The sequence below is a fragment of the Piliocolobus tephrosceles genome, chromosome 8 (genome assembly GCF_002776525.5).
Source record: "Piliocolobus tephrosceles isolate RC106 chromosome 8, ASM277652v3, whole genome shotgun sequence".
In the NCBI taxonomy this organism is placed as follows: Eukaryota; Metazoa; Chordata; class Mammalia; order Primates; family Cercopithecidae; genus Piliocolobus; species Piliocolobus tephrosceles.
The window spans coordinates 53,501,660-53,515,072 of record NC_045441.1 but is presented as its reverse complement, the minus strand read 5'-3'; the positions used below and the strand labels follow the sequence as shown (position 1 = coordinate 53,515,072).

At 39.6% G+C, this 13,413-nt stretch overlaps 1 pseudogene; it reads right to left on the bottom strand.

The window, feature by feature from the left end:
- Nucleotides 1-5,198: 5,198 nt before the first annotated feature.
- Nucleotides 5,199-10,345, bottom strand: LOC111551861 (annotated as a pseudogene).
- Between the last annotated feature and the right edge of the window lie 3,068 nt (nucleotides 10,346-13,413).

Sequence of the window (13,413 nt, the reverse complement as noted above, 5' to 3'; positions counted from 1 at the left end):
CAAGTCTTGCTGGGTTCCTCCTCTCCATCTATTACTATTAGATCATACCCTTTTAATCCAATCACATTTCTGCATGGCTGTCCATTCTTCATTAAACCTAAGCATAAAAATAAACAATTTCCCTGGTTTTTGTATCTTTATTTCTGAAGGCTCCTATATCACATAAAACTTTGAGTAAACAAACTATTATGCTTTGTCTTGTTAACTCATCTTTTGCTATAAGAATGTTGGTTGTGATTCTTATGATGGATGAGGAAAGGTACCACACCTTCCCACCCCTACAGGGACATCTGAGTTGTTTCTATTTTTTGAGTATTATACATACTACTGCTGCTGTGGACATTCATTTATAATTATGTGAGTGGACACACATTTTCATTTCTCTTATATATACACGTGTGAGTGGAATTGTTAGGTGATGTGGTAGCTCTGTTTAACCATCTGAGGAACTATGAGGCTGTTCTTCAAAGTTGGTGTACCATTTTACATTCCTACCAGCGGTGTCTCAGTGTTCTAATTTCTCTACATCCTCCCCAACACTAATCATTATCTGTCTTTGAGTCTAGCCATCCTGCTAGGGTGTATCGCATTGTGGTTTTGATTCATATTTCTCTAACGGCTAGTGATGTTGAGCATCTTTTCATGGGCTTATTTGGCCATTTGTATATCTTCTTAGAAGAAATGTCGATTCAAATTCATTGCCAATGTTTCAGTTGGATTGTCTTTTTATTACAGTAGTCCCGTCTTATCCACAGGGAATATGTTCCAAGACCCCCAGTGGATGCCTGAAACTGAAAAGAGTACCAAACCCTATATATACTATGTTTTTTCCTATGCATACATACCTGTGTTAAAGTTTAATTTATAAATTAGGCACAGTAAGAGATTCACAATAACTAATAATAAATGGAACAATTATAAAAATATGCCAGCATCACTACAATTGCACTTTGGAGCCACTATTTAGTAAAACAAAGGTTACTTGAACACAAGCACTGCAATATTTTGACAGTTGATCTGATAATTAGGAAGGTTCCTAAGTGACTAATGGGTGGGTAGAGGACACAGCATGGATGTGCTGGACAAAGGGATGCTTCACTTACCTGGTGAGGTGAAGTGGGGTGGCATGAGATTTCATCACACTGCTCAGAATGGCCTGCAATTTAAAACTTACTAATTGCCTATTTCTGGAATTTTCTATTTAATATTTTCAGCCCGTGGTTGACTGTGGGTAACTAAAACTGCAGAAAGCAAAGCCATGGACAAGGAGGAACTACTGTATAGAATTGTAATTGATCTTTATATATTCTAGATACAAATCCCTTACCAGATGTGGGATTTAGGAAATTTTCTGTAGGTTGTCTTTTTGCTTTTTTGATGGTGTCTTTTGGACATAAAAGTTGTAATTCTGATGAAGTCCAGTTCATCTGTTTTTTCTTGTCCTTATGCTTCGATGTCATATATATGTAAAAATCCATTGCTTAATCCAAGGTCACAAAGATTTAACCTTATATTTATTCTCAGATTTTTATACTTTCAGCTCTTACATTTACGTTTTTGATCAATTTTGAGTTAATTTTTGTATATGCTGTGAGGTAGGGGTTCAACTTCATTCTTTTGCATGTGAATATCAAATTTTCCAACATTATTTGTTGAAAAGACTATTTTTTCCCCATGGAATTGTTTTGATACCTTTGTCAAGAAAATCAATTGACTAGAAATTCAGGGGATTATTTCTGGTCTCTCAGTTTTTTTTTTTTTTTAAACTGATCTATATATCTATCCTTGGAGAATAACTCACTGTCTTGATTATTGTAGCTTTGTAGTGAGTTTTGAAGTTGGGATATGTGATACTCCAAGTTTTTCTTTATTTTCAAGGCTGTTTTGACAGAAGACATACAAATGGCCAACAGACATATGAAAAAATGCTCAACATCACTAATCATCAGAGAAATGCAGATCAAAACCACAATGGATATCACCTCACCCCAGTTGGAATGGTTGTTATCAAAAAAGACAAAAAATAATAGTGAGCTACTGTAGAGAAAATGGAATTGCTAGACACCGTTGGTGGGAATGTATTATGGAAAGTCATTATGGAAAAATAGTACGGAAGTTACTCAAAATATTAAAAATAGAACTACTGTATGATCCAGCAATCCCATTACTGGGTATATATTCAAAGGAAAGGAAGTCAGTATATCAAAGAGATAGCACTCTTAATATTTCTACAGCACTATTCACAATATCTAAGATATGAAATAACCTAAGTGTCCATCTACAGATGAATGGATAAAGGAAATTTTATACACACACACACACTCTGAAATACTATTCAGCCATAAAACAGAATGAAATACTGTCATTGGCTAGGTGCAGTGGCTCGTACCTACAATCCCAGCACTTTGGGAGGCTGAGGCAGGAGGATCACTTAAGCCTGGGAGCTGGAGAACAGCCTGGGCAACATAGTGAAACCTCGTCTCTACTAAAATTAAAACTGAAAAAAAAAATTAGCCAAGTGTTGTGGCATGTACCTGTAGTCTCCAGCTACTTGGAAAGCTGAGGTAGGAGGATTGCTTGAGCCCAGGAGTTTCAGGCTGCAGTGAGCCACGATTGCACCACTGCATTCCAGCCTGGGCAACAGAGTGAGACGCTGTCTCAAAATATAAAAATAAAAGGAAGGAAGGGAGGGAGGGAGGGAGGGAGGAAGGAAAAGAAAGACATTCTGTCATTTGCAGCAACATGAATGAACCTGGAAGACATTAGGTTAAGTGAAATAAGCCTGGCACAGAAGGATAAAGATAAACACATGCTCATTCTTATGTGGAATCTAAAAACATTGGTCTCATAGAAATAGAGAGTAAAACAGCGGTTACCTGAGAGTGAGGAAGGGGAGAAGAGGGATGGGCAGATGTTAGCTAACATCTAGCCAGTTACAGTTAGACAGAAAGAATTAAGTTCTGGTGTTCTGTTACACGGTAGAGTGATTGTAGCTAATAACAATATATTGTATATTTCAAGATAGCTAGAAGAGAGGGCTTTGAGTGCTATCACCACAAAGAAATAATCTTTAAAATGATGGATGTATGCTAATTATCCTGATTTTATCATTATGCAATGTCCACATGCATTGAAACATCACATTGTACCCCATTAATATACACAATTTTATGTCAATTATAAATTTTAAAAGATAAAATAGAGATTGTTTTGTCTATTCTGTGTCCCTTACATTCTTTATGAATTTCAGGATCAGCTTATCAATTTCTACAAAGATGTCAGCAGGGATTTTGAAAAGGATGATGTTGAATCTGCAGATCAATTTGGGGAATATTGCCTTTCGATAGTGGCACATCTTCTAATCCATGAACATGTGATGCTTTCTGTTTATTTAGGTCTTCCGTAATTCCTTTCAGCATTATTTTGTAGTTTTCAGAGTATGAGTTTTGTGCTTCTTTTATTAAATTTACTGCTGTTTTATTCTTTTTTTTTTTTTTTTTTTTTTGAGACAGAGTCTTGCTCTGTCACCAGGCTGGAGTGCAATGGCGTGATCTCGGCTCACTGCAACCTCTGCCTCCCGGGTTCAGCCGATTCTCCTGCCTCAGCCTTCTGAGTAGCTGGGACTATAGGCATGTGCCACCACACCCGGCTAATTTTTGTATTTTAAGTATAGACGGGGTTTCACCATGTTGGCCAGGCTGGTCTTGAACTCCTGACCTCGTGATCTGCCCACCTTGGTCTCCCAAAGTGCTGGGATTACAGGCATGAGCCACCGTGCCTGGCCATTTTGTTCTTTTAGGTACTATTATAAATGGAATTGTTTTCCTTTTTGTTTTTATTTATTTTTAGTTTTGGGGGATGGAGTCTCACTCTGTCACCCAGGCTGGAGTGCAGTTTTTTTAATATAATTTTTGCTTGCTCAGTGCTACTGCACAGAAATACAATTGATTTTACTGAACTCATTTATTATTTCCAGTAGTTTTTAAATGGATTTCCTGGGATTTTCTATATATGAGATCATGTCACCTGCAAATAGAGATAGTTTTACTTCTTCATCTCCAATCTGCATATACTTTATTTCTTTTTCTTGCCAAATTACCTTGGCTAGACCCTTCAGTACAATGGTAAGAATGGACATCCTTGTTTTGTTCCTAATCTTTGGGAGAAAACATTGTCTTCCATCATTAAGTATGACACTCACTTTGGGTTTTTCACAGTTATCTTTTATCAGGTTGAAGAAGTTCCCTTCTAACCTAGTTTGTTGAGTGTTTTCATCATTAAAGGGTATTAGATTTTGTCAAATACTTTTTCTGTATTTATTGAGCTGATGATGTGGTTTTTGTCCTTATTCTATTGATGTAGTATCAATAGAATCAACCCCAGTTGATTTTTGGATGTTAAACCAACTTTACTTTATGAATCTGGGTGCTCCTGTATTGGGTGCATGTATATTTAGGATAGTTAGCTCTTCTTGTTGAATTGATTCCTTTACCATTATGCCTTGTCTCTTTTGATCTTTGTTGATTTAAAGTCTGTTTTATCAGAGACTAGGATTCAACCCCTGCTTTTTTTTTTGCTTTCAATTTGCTTGGTAGATGTTCCTCCATCCCTTTATTTTGAGCCTATGTGGGTCTCTGCACGTGAGATGGGTCTCCTGAATGCAGCACACTGATGGGTTTTGACTTTTTTTTTTTTTTTTTTTTGAAATCTGCATGTCTATTGTATGTCCATTACAAAAATATTATCTGTGTTAAATTTTGGTCCACTTTCTTCTCCTTGACCTCAAATTTAAACACTTAAATTTTACTCAAGTAAGAGCAGAATCACATACCTGACATGAAAACTAAATCGTTCACATCATTAGTTTGAATTAGATATGTTCTTGATTATTTCTCAGGAATAATTACTCTTCTTTCCTACCTGTTATTTCTCTTTTATTTATTGAGTAACTATGTAATGGGTATCTCTTTCCTATATTCAGTAATACAGGTGTAATTTAAAACAGTAACTGAATACCTTCTCTAATCTTCAGTTCATGTTCAATTCTCCCTATTATATGGTATTTCCATAATAACTTCAGATATTTTCATCAAGCTCACACGGTCATCAATTGTGAAAATTAAAAGGTTAATTAAGATGTTACATGAATTGTAAAAATTAAAATGTTAACAATTCCAGACTACAAAGCACTGGCCCACTTACAGTGATGCTGTTGTCAGCAGTCCTTGTACAGCTACTGCTTCAATTTCAATTCGGCTACCTTTGGGCAAAGCAGCAACCTGGTAAGCAGCTCTAGCAGGAAAATTACTCTTGAAATACTGTTTATAGATTTCACTGACAGTATTGAAGTCATTTATGTCAGCCAGAAGAACAGTTGTTTTCACCGCATTAGTGAAGTCACAGCCTGCAGCTTTCAGAATTTCACCCATGTTTTTAAGAGCTTGTTTAGCTTCTTCTGCTACCCCTCCTGACACAAGCTGTCCACTTGAAGGGTCCATGCCTATCTGTCCTGAAATGTAAATGGTCCTGTCGACTAACACAGCTTGACTGTAGGGTCCAGTGGCCCCTGGGGCTTTTGTGGTGCTGATCACCCTTTTGATCAAGGACGAAACGACATGGCTAAGTCTTCCCTCTTGCAGCCCCTTCAGGAGAAGAAGCCCTGGGTCTTCTTTTATCCAATTTGCCAGTCCATGTCTTTTAATTGGGGCATTTAACCCATTTACATTTAAGGTTAATATTGTTATGTGTGAATTTGATCCTGTCATTATGATGTTAGCTGGTTATTTTACCCGTTAATTGATGCAGTTTCTTCATAGCATCGATGGTCTTTACAATTTGGCATGTTTTTGCAGTGGCTGGTACCAGTTGTTCCTTCCCATGTTTAGTGCTTCCTTCAGGAGCTCTTGTAAGGCAGGCCTGGTGGTGACAAACTCTCTCAGCATTTGCTTGTCTGTAAAAGATTTTATTTTGCCTTCACTTATGAGGCTTAGTTTGGCTGGATATGAAATTCTGGGTTGAAAATTCTTTTCTTTAAGAATGTTGAATATTGGCCCCCACTCTCTTCCGGCTTGTAGGGTTTCTTCCAAGGGATCTGCTGTTAGTCTGATGGGCTTCTTTTTGTGGGTAACCCAACCTTTCTCTCTGGATGCCCTTAACATTTTTCCCTTCATTTCAACCTTGGTGAATTGGACAATTATGTGTCTTGGGGTTGCTCTTCTCAAGGAGTATCTTCGTGGTGGTCTCTGTATTTCCTGTATTTGAATGTTGGCCTGCCTTGCTAGGCTGGGGAAGTTCTCCTGGATAATATCCTGAAGAGTGTTTTCCAACTTGATTCCATTCTCCCCATCACTTTCAGGCACACCAATCAAACCAATTTGGTCTTTTCACGTAGTCCCGTATTTCTTGGAGGCTTTGTTCATTTCTTTTTACTCTTTTTTCTTTAATCTTGTCTTCTCACTTTATTTCATTAATTTGATCTTCAATCACTGATATCCTTTCTTCCACTTGATTGGATTGGCTACTGAAGCTTGTGCATGCATCACAAAGTTCTTGTGCCATGGTTTTCAGCTCCATCAGTTATTTGAGGTCTTCTCTACACTGTTTATTCTAATCAGCCATTTGTCTAACCTCTTTTCAAGGTTTTCAGCTTCCTCGCGGTGGGTTAGAACATGCTCCTTTAGCTTGGAGAAATTTGTTATTAATGACCTTCTGAAGCCTACTTTTGTCTACTTGTCAAAGTCATTCTCTATCCAGCTTTGTTTCGTTGCTGGCAAGGAGCTGTGATCCTTTGGAGGAGAAGAGGTGCTCTGGTTTTTAGAATTTTCAGCTTTTCTGCTCTAGTTTCTCCCCATCTTTGTGGTTTTATCTACCTTTTGTCTTTGATGTTGGTGACCTACAGATGGGATTTTGGTATGGTTGTCCTTTTTGTTGATGTTGCTGCTATTCATTTCTGTTTGTTAGTTTTCTTTCTAACAGTCAGGTCCCTCAGCTGCAGGTCTGTTGGAGTTTGCTGGAGGTCCACTCCAGACGCGGTTTGCCAGTGGAAGCTGCAGAACAGCAAATATTGCTGATTGATCCTTCCTCTGGAAGCTTTGTCCCAGAGGGACACCCGCCTGTATGAGGTGTCAGTTGGCCCCTACTGGGAGATGTCTCCCAGTTAGGCTATACTGGGGGTCAGGGACCCACTCAAGGAGGCAGTCTGTCCATTCTCAGAACCCTAACGCCATTCTCAGAACCATTGCTCTCTTCAGAGCTGTCAGACAGGGACGTTTAAGTCTGCAGAAGTTTCTGCTGCCTTTTGTTGAGGTGGAGTTTATAGAGGCAGTAGGCCTTGCTGAGCTGCGGTGGGCTCCGCCCACTTCGAGCTTCCGAGCCATTTTGTTTGCCTACTCAAGCCTCAGCAATGGTGGATGCCCCTCCCCCCGCCAGGCTGCAGCCTTGGAGGTTGATCTCAGATTGCTGTGCTAGCCGTGAGCAAGGCTCCATGGGCAGGGGACCCACCGAGCCAGGCACGGGAGAGAATCTCCTGGTCTGCAGGTTGCTAAGACTGTGGGAAAAGCACAGTATTTGGGCAGGAGTGTCCCGTTTTTCCAGGTACAGTCTGTCATGGCTTCCCTTGGCTAGGAAAGGGAAATGCCCCAACCCCATTGTGCTTCCCAGGTGAGGCGATGCCCCACCCTGCTTCAGCTTGCCCTCCGTGGGCTGCACTCACTGTCCAACCAGTCCCAATGTGATGAACCAGGTACCTCAGTTGGAAATGCAGAAATCACCGTCTTCTGCGGCAGTCATGCTGGGAGCTACAGACCGAAGCCATTCCTGTTCAGCCATCTTGGACCATCCAATGTTAAACCAACTTTGCATCCCTAGGACAGTCCCACTTGAGTGTAGTGTATAATTATTTTTCTATATTACCTATCCTAATATTTTGTCAAAGACTTTTGTGCCTGTATTCCAAGTGATACTGATACGTAATTTTTCTTTTCTTGCCATGTCTTTGTCTGATTTTGCCTTCAGAGTAATACTGGCCTCACGAGCGAGTTGGGAAGTCTCCCCTTCTCTTCTATTTTTTGGAAAAATGTGTGAAGAATTGGTGTCAATTCTTTTTAAAATGTTTGGTAGAATTCATCAATGAAGTCAACTGATCCTGGGCTTTTCTTTGTAGGAAGCCTTTTGATTACTAATTTAATTTCTACTTATTTTAGGTTTATTCACGTTTTCTATTTCTTCTCAGGTAAGTTTGGTTGTGTCTGTCTTTCCAGGAATATGTCCATTTGATACAGGAATTTGTCCATTTGATCTCAGTTATCTAGTTTGTTGGCATCCAATTTTTTATAGTATTCCCTTATAATTTTTATTTCTGGAACATAAGCAGTAATGTCCCTCTTTCATTTTTGAGATTTATCTCTTTTTTTCCTGTTTAGTCTGGCTAAAAGTTTGTCAATTTTGTTGATCTTTTCAAAGAACTAACCTTCAGTTTTATTGATTTTTCTCTATTGTTTCTCTGTTCTCTATTTTACTAACTTCTGCACTAATCCTTGTTGCTGCCTTTTTTTCTGCTTGCTAACAAAGCTTTTTCGTCATATTAAAAAGAAGAAAAAATTACTTATCCAATATGCTTTTGATGGTCATTCTGGTTATTTCCTGATTGAAGCTAGAGGCTATATGTATAAAGTTGTATGAACATTCTTGCACATATATTTATACGAACATGTATTTTTATTTCTCTTAAGTACCTAGGAATGGAACAGGAATAGGGTAGATGTTTCAGTTTGTAGAAAACTGTCAGTTTTCCAAAGTAGTTGTGCCATGTTATATTTCAGCTAGCACTCTGTGAAAAATCACCACATCCTCCCCACATCTGGTATTGTCAGTCTTTTTCCTTTTAGCATTATGATGGGAGTATAATGGTATCTGGTGTTTTAGTTTGCGTTTCCCTGATAACTAATGAGACTGGATCATCTTTTCACTTCTCTCAAAGTAACTAGTCAAACTTTTGTCCCCTTTTCTGTTGACTTGTCTCCTTTTGTCTTACTGATTTGAGTTCTTAATATATTTTATATATATGTCTTTTGTTGAATAAATTACAGGACCTTCATACAATGAATAACTCTAGAGTAATCAAAGTCAATTAACTATTGCTAAATACTTATGTGTATAAACTCACAGAGATAATATTGAGAAAAAGAAGCTTTCAAAAAAGAGTACATACTGTGCAGCTCCTTTTGCATAAAGCTCAAAACCGGGCAAAACCAGTCTACTATATTGAAAGTCTAGTGAGTGGTCCCTATAATTGGGTAATAACTAGGAAGAGGGCATATGGGGATCCCTGGGTATCCTGGTAACATTGTGTTTCTTCAACTGTACACAGGTTACACAGGTGAGTTCACTTGTGAAAATCTATTGATATGCCACATTGCAATTTGTGCACTTTTCTGAATGTTACATCTGAGCAAAATATTATAAAAAAAGGAAAATTGAATGAGTTCTTGAAAAAAATCTGTTAATTATCACATGATATTTGTTAGCAGATTCTCTGTATATGATGTATTTCTAACACTGTATTAAGGTGGGGGTTTTTGTATTAAATGCTTTCCTTGTTCATTCTTTATATTGTAAGCCTAAACATTTCATTCATAGGTCAATAACAGCTTAACTTTTCCTTTGCTCTGGACTGCAGACATCTTGGCAAATAACACAATCTGAGTTCCCAAGGGCTATACCAATTTTAAAATCAGCTCCTTCCCCATCAATCCCATAATGCTGAATACAGTGCTCATACAATGAAATGCCACAGCTAACACTGCTCTAGCTGTCCCCTTAGGAATTCATTGTAAAAGGGTTTCACTGTACTTTGTAAAGCAATTTGGAATCCTTCATGATGAAAGGTTCTATATAAAGAAGGTAATATAATGGACTTGGCTTTCAACTTATTTCATTTAAGCCTTAACAGAAACATGAATCTACTATATTAGCATCATAAACCAATAGGTGCTATATAAATGCTGAATAGAAATATTCTGGGTGAATTAAATTGCGAATATAACCGTGTATTAGCTAAGTGCTTTACCAAGTATTATGCAAATACTGATTAATAAGGCAATTATACTCAATTAAAATAATAATAATGCTACATTCTTCTATATTCTCCCAATTCTCTGAGCACCCATTGACTTAGTTATTTTGCGTGTGTCTGCCACCCAAATCTCAAGCCTAAATGCAAACTCACATGAGATGTCCCTTTGGAAGGAAACAGTCTTCCCCATGGGTTGGTACCAAACACAAACTTTGGCGAGTGTATGTCCAGGGGGCGGGTAAAGGAAGTCTCTCTAATACATGTGATTGACATGCTTTTAAAAAGTCCATAATATTAAAAAAAAAAAATACTGCCAGGTATTTTATACAGGTATTCTGTGTAATACTGCCCAGAGTTACTTTTTTGCTTCTTAGCATTTCTTTGGAGACCAGATTCTCCAATGCTTCCAACATTATAATCACCAGGCATTAGCCATGTCATGGAACAGTTGCTCTGCTTCACCCCAAAGACAGTGATGACCAGAAATACCTGATGCAACCCCTACATGAAGTTTAAAATGTTACTGGAATGCTTTTGATGAAAGGTGTGTTAACATGAATCATTATCATCATCATCATTGTTCTTTTAAAAATTTCATCTTTCAGGACTGAGAGATGATTCTTATATCTATAGAAGCTGCACTTTATTTTATTTATTGATTTTTTTTGAGACGGAGTCTCGCTCTGTTGCCCAGGCTGGAGTGCAGTGGCCGGATCTCAGCTCACTGCAAGCTCCGCCTCCCGGGTTCATGCTACTCTCCTGCCTCAGCCTCCGGAGTAGCTGGGACTACAGGCGCCCGCCACCTCGCCCGGCTAGTTTTTTTGTATTTTTTTAGTAGAGACGGGGTTTCACCGGGTTAGCCAGGATGGTCTCGATCTCCTGACCTCGTGATCCGCCCGTCTCGGCCTCCCAAAGTGCTGGGATTACAGGCTTGAGCCACCGCGCCCGGCCAGGAGCTGCACTTTAATTTTTTTTTTGTATTTGTTGAGTCTAGATTTACAGAGAAATGTATTTATGGAAAAATGTGTTAAATCTGCAGCTATTGGTTTTGCAGGTATGTCAGATGAAGTACTCAACTTGATGGGTAAAAAATGGCATTTCTATCTCAACCTCTCATTTACTGTACCTTACTGTGATGGGACAGGGCACAGCAGGGTCTGGTTTAGAAATCAATTTTCTTGCAGTTCTAGCCTTCTGTACAAAATAATATAAATCCAATCCTATTGCAGAAATTTTCAAATTTCACTTTGAATGGTCACAAATTTGAAAACGAAGAGAAGAGGGACCGCTAGACTGGAGAGGCTGCTAAAGAGAGGATGGTGACCAACTGTTGACAGTGTCACTGAAGATGGGGCCTGGCTTAACTGAATCAGGAGGTTGTGACGGTTTATATCCCTGAAAGGAGTTGCAATGAAACATGCAAGTCCCTCATCTCAAGGAAAGCATAGAATGAACCCTATTCTTGTCTCTATTCCTTTGGGTTGCAACATCTCAGATGTTCTGTGCACAAAGATTCTTAAGAGTAGTCTAGCCGGGTGCAGTGGCTCACACCTGTAATCCCAGCACTTTGGGAGGCCAAGGTGGGTGGATCACCCGAGGTCAGGAGTTCAAGACCAGCCTGGCCAATGTGGTGAAACTCCATCTCTACTAAAAATACAAAAATTAGCCAGGTGTGGTGGCACATGCCTGTAATCCCAGCTACTCGGGGGGCTGAGGCAGGAGAATCACTTGAACCCAGAAGGCTGAGGTTGCGGTGAGCTGAGACCATGTCATTGTACTCCAGCCTGGGCGACAGAGTGAGACTGTATGTCAAAAAAAGAAGAGGGTTTCAAAGCTCCTGTAGCTGTGGAAAACTTTGTTCAAGGAACCTTTAACATGAAACCTCAAAGAGAAAACAAAAGCCCCAGGATCCTCTCAGGCCTCCTTTCCTTTTCCTCCAGCCCTGCACAGGGGCCCTCCCAGCTTGTTGTCACTGCTCTGTTCTTGTGGAATCAAGATCCACAAGGTGAGGCCATTATTAGACTCCCAAAATCTTCGGTGAGCTTCATGAAGCAGATGGGATCTGAAGCAGGGCTCTATCCTGGGGGATGAGATGGGACAACTTCAGGCACATCAAAAAGAAAGGAATGAAACACAGGGAATGAGGTTCCTACAAGTCACTGGAGGGGCTGGAGGAATGAGTCATGGTGTCACTAGGCTAGATGATTGGCTTCAAGGTCACATCACAGCAGCTATGATGAAGAGGTCAGGAAACTGCCAGAAACTGAACTGCCTCTGCTCTGGCTGCTGCCACAGTCATCCTACACCCAAGAAACTGTTAGAGACCAGCTGCTGCCAACAATGCTTGCTCATCAGGCAGCACTGCTGCAGGAAGATGGCCTCTGCTTCTCTCTTTCTAATCTTTATGCAAGGGCATCTCACTGCAGAATCTAAATCACATCCAGAACCATAGTCTAGGAGTCTGAGAGTTTAGCTATCAGCCTTCCAGCTCCATGAGAGGAGACAGAACTAGGCGGATCTCAGTGGATCTGGCACAGAACGGTTGGAGAAGAGGCAATGCTTGTGAAGAGCCTGAGCGAAAATGGTGCCAAAACAAACTGGAGGTGAATTCTGGAAGTGGAGAGCTTTAGTCCTGCTGTGAAAACAACAAGAAACCCCAGCGGCCTTCAATGAATAAATGGAAGGCATAGAATCTCCTTCCATAGCAAGTAAAAAATGAGGCCAGGTACGGTGGCTCACACCTGTAATCCTAGCACTTTGGGAGGCCAAGATGGGAGGATCACTTGAGGCCATGAGTTCGAGACCAGCCTGGGAAACATAGCAAAACCTTCTGAAAAAAATATTAGCTAGGCATAGTGGCAGGCACCTGTAATCTCAGCTATTTGAGAGGTTGAGGCAGGAAGATCCCTTGATCCCAGGAGTTTGAGGCTGCAGTGAGCTATGATCATGCCACTGCACTCCAGCCTGGGCAATTGAGCAAGACTGTGTCCAAAAAAAAAGAAAGAAAAGAAAGAAAAAGTAAAGAATAGCTCAGGCCATCATTTTTAGAATCATTTGAGATGAAGTCTTTGATTTCTTTCCTATTTTTGTAACATAAGAAACTTATATTCATTGTAAAAAATCCTAGAAAATGCATTCACTCGAAAAGAAATATAAAAACCACCCGTAATCCCACCATTCATGGATAATCACCATATTGGTGACTCGCCTTCCTTCCAGATATTCCAGGGTTAATTTATTATCATATCATTGTTTTAAACTTTTTAAAAATTATGAACAATGCCATCCAGTGGCATTGTCAATGTTAACAGCCACACTGTTGACAGCATTCTGTTATAGAG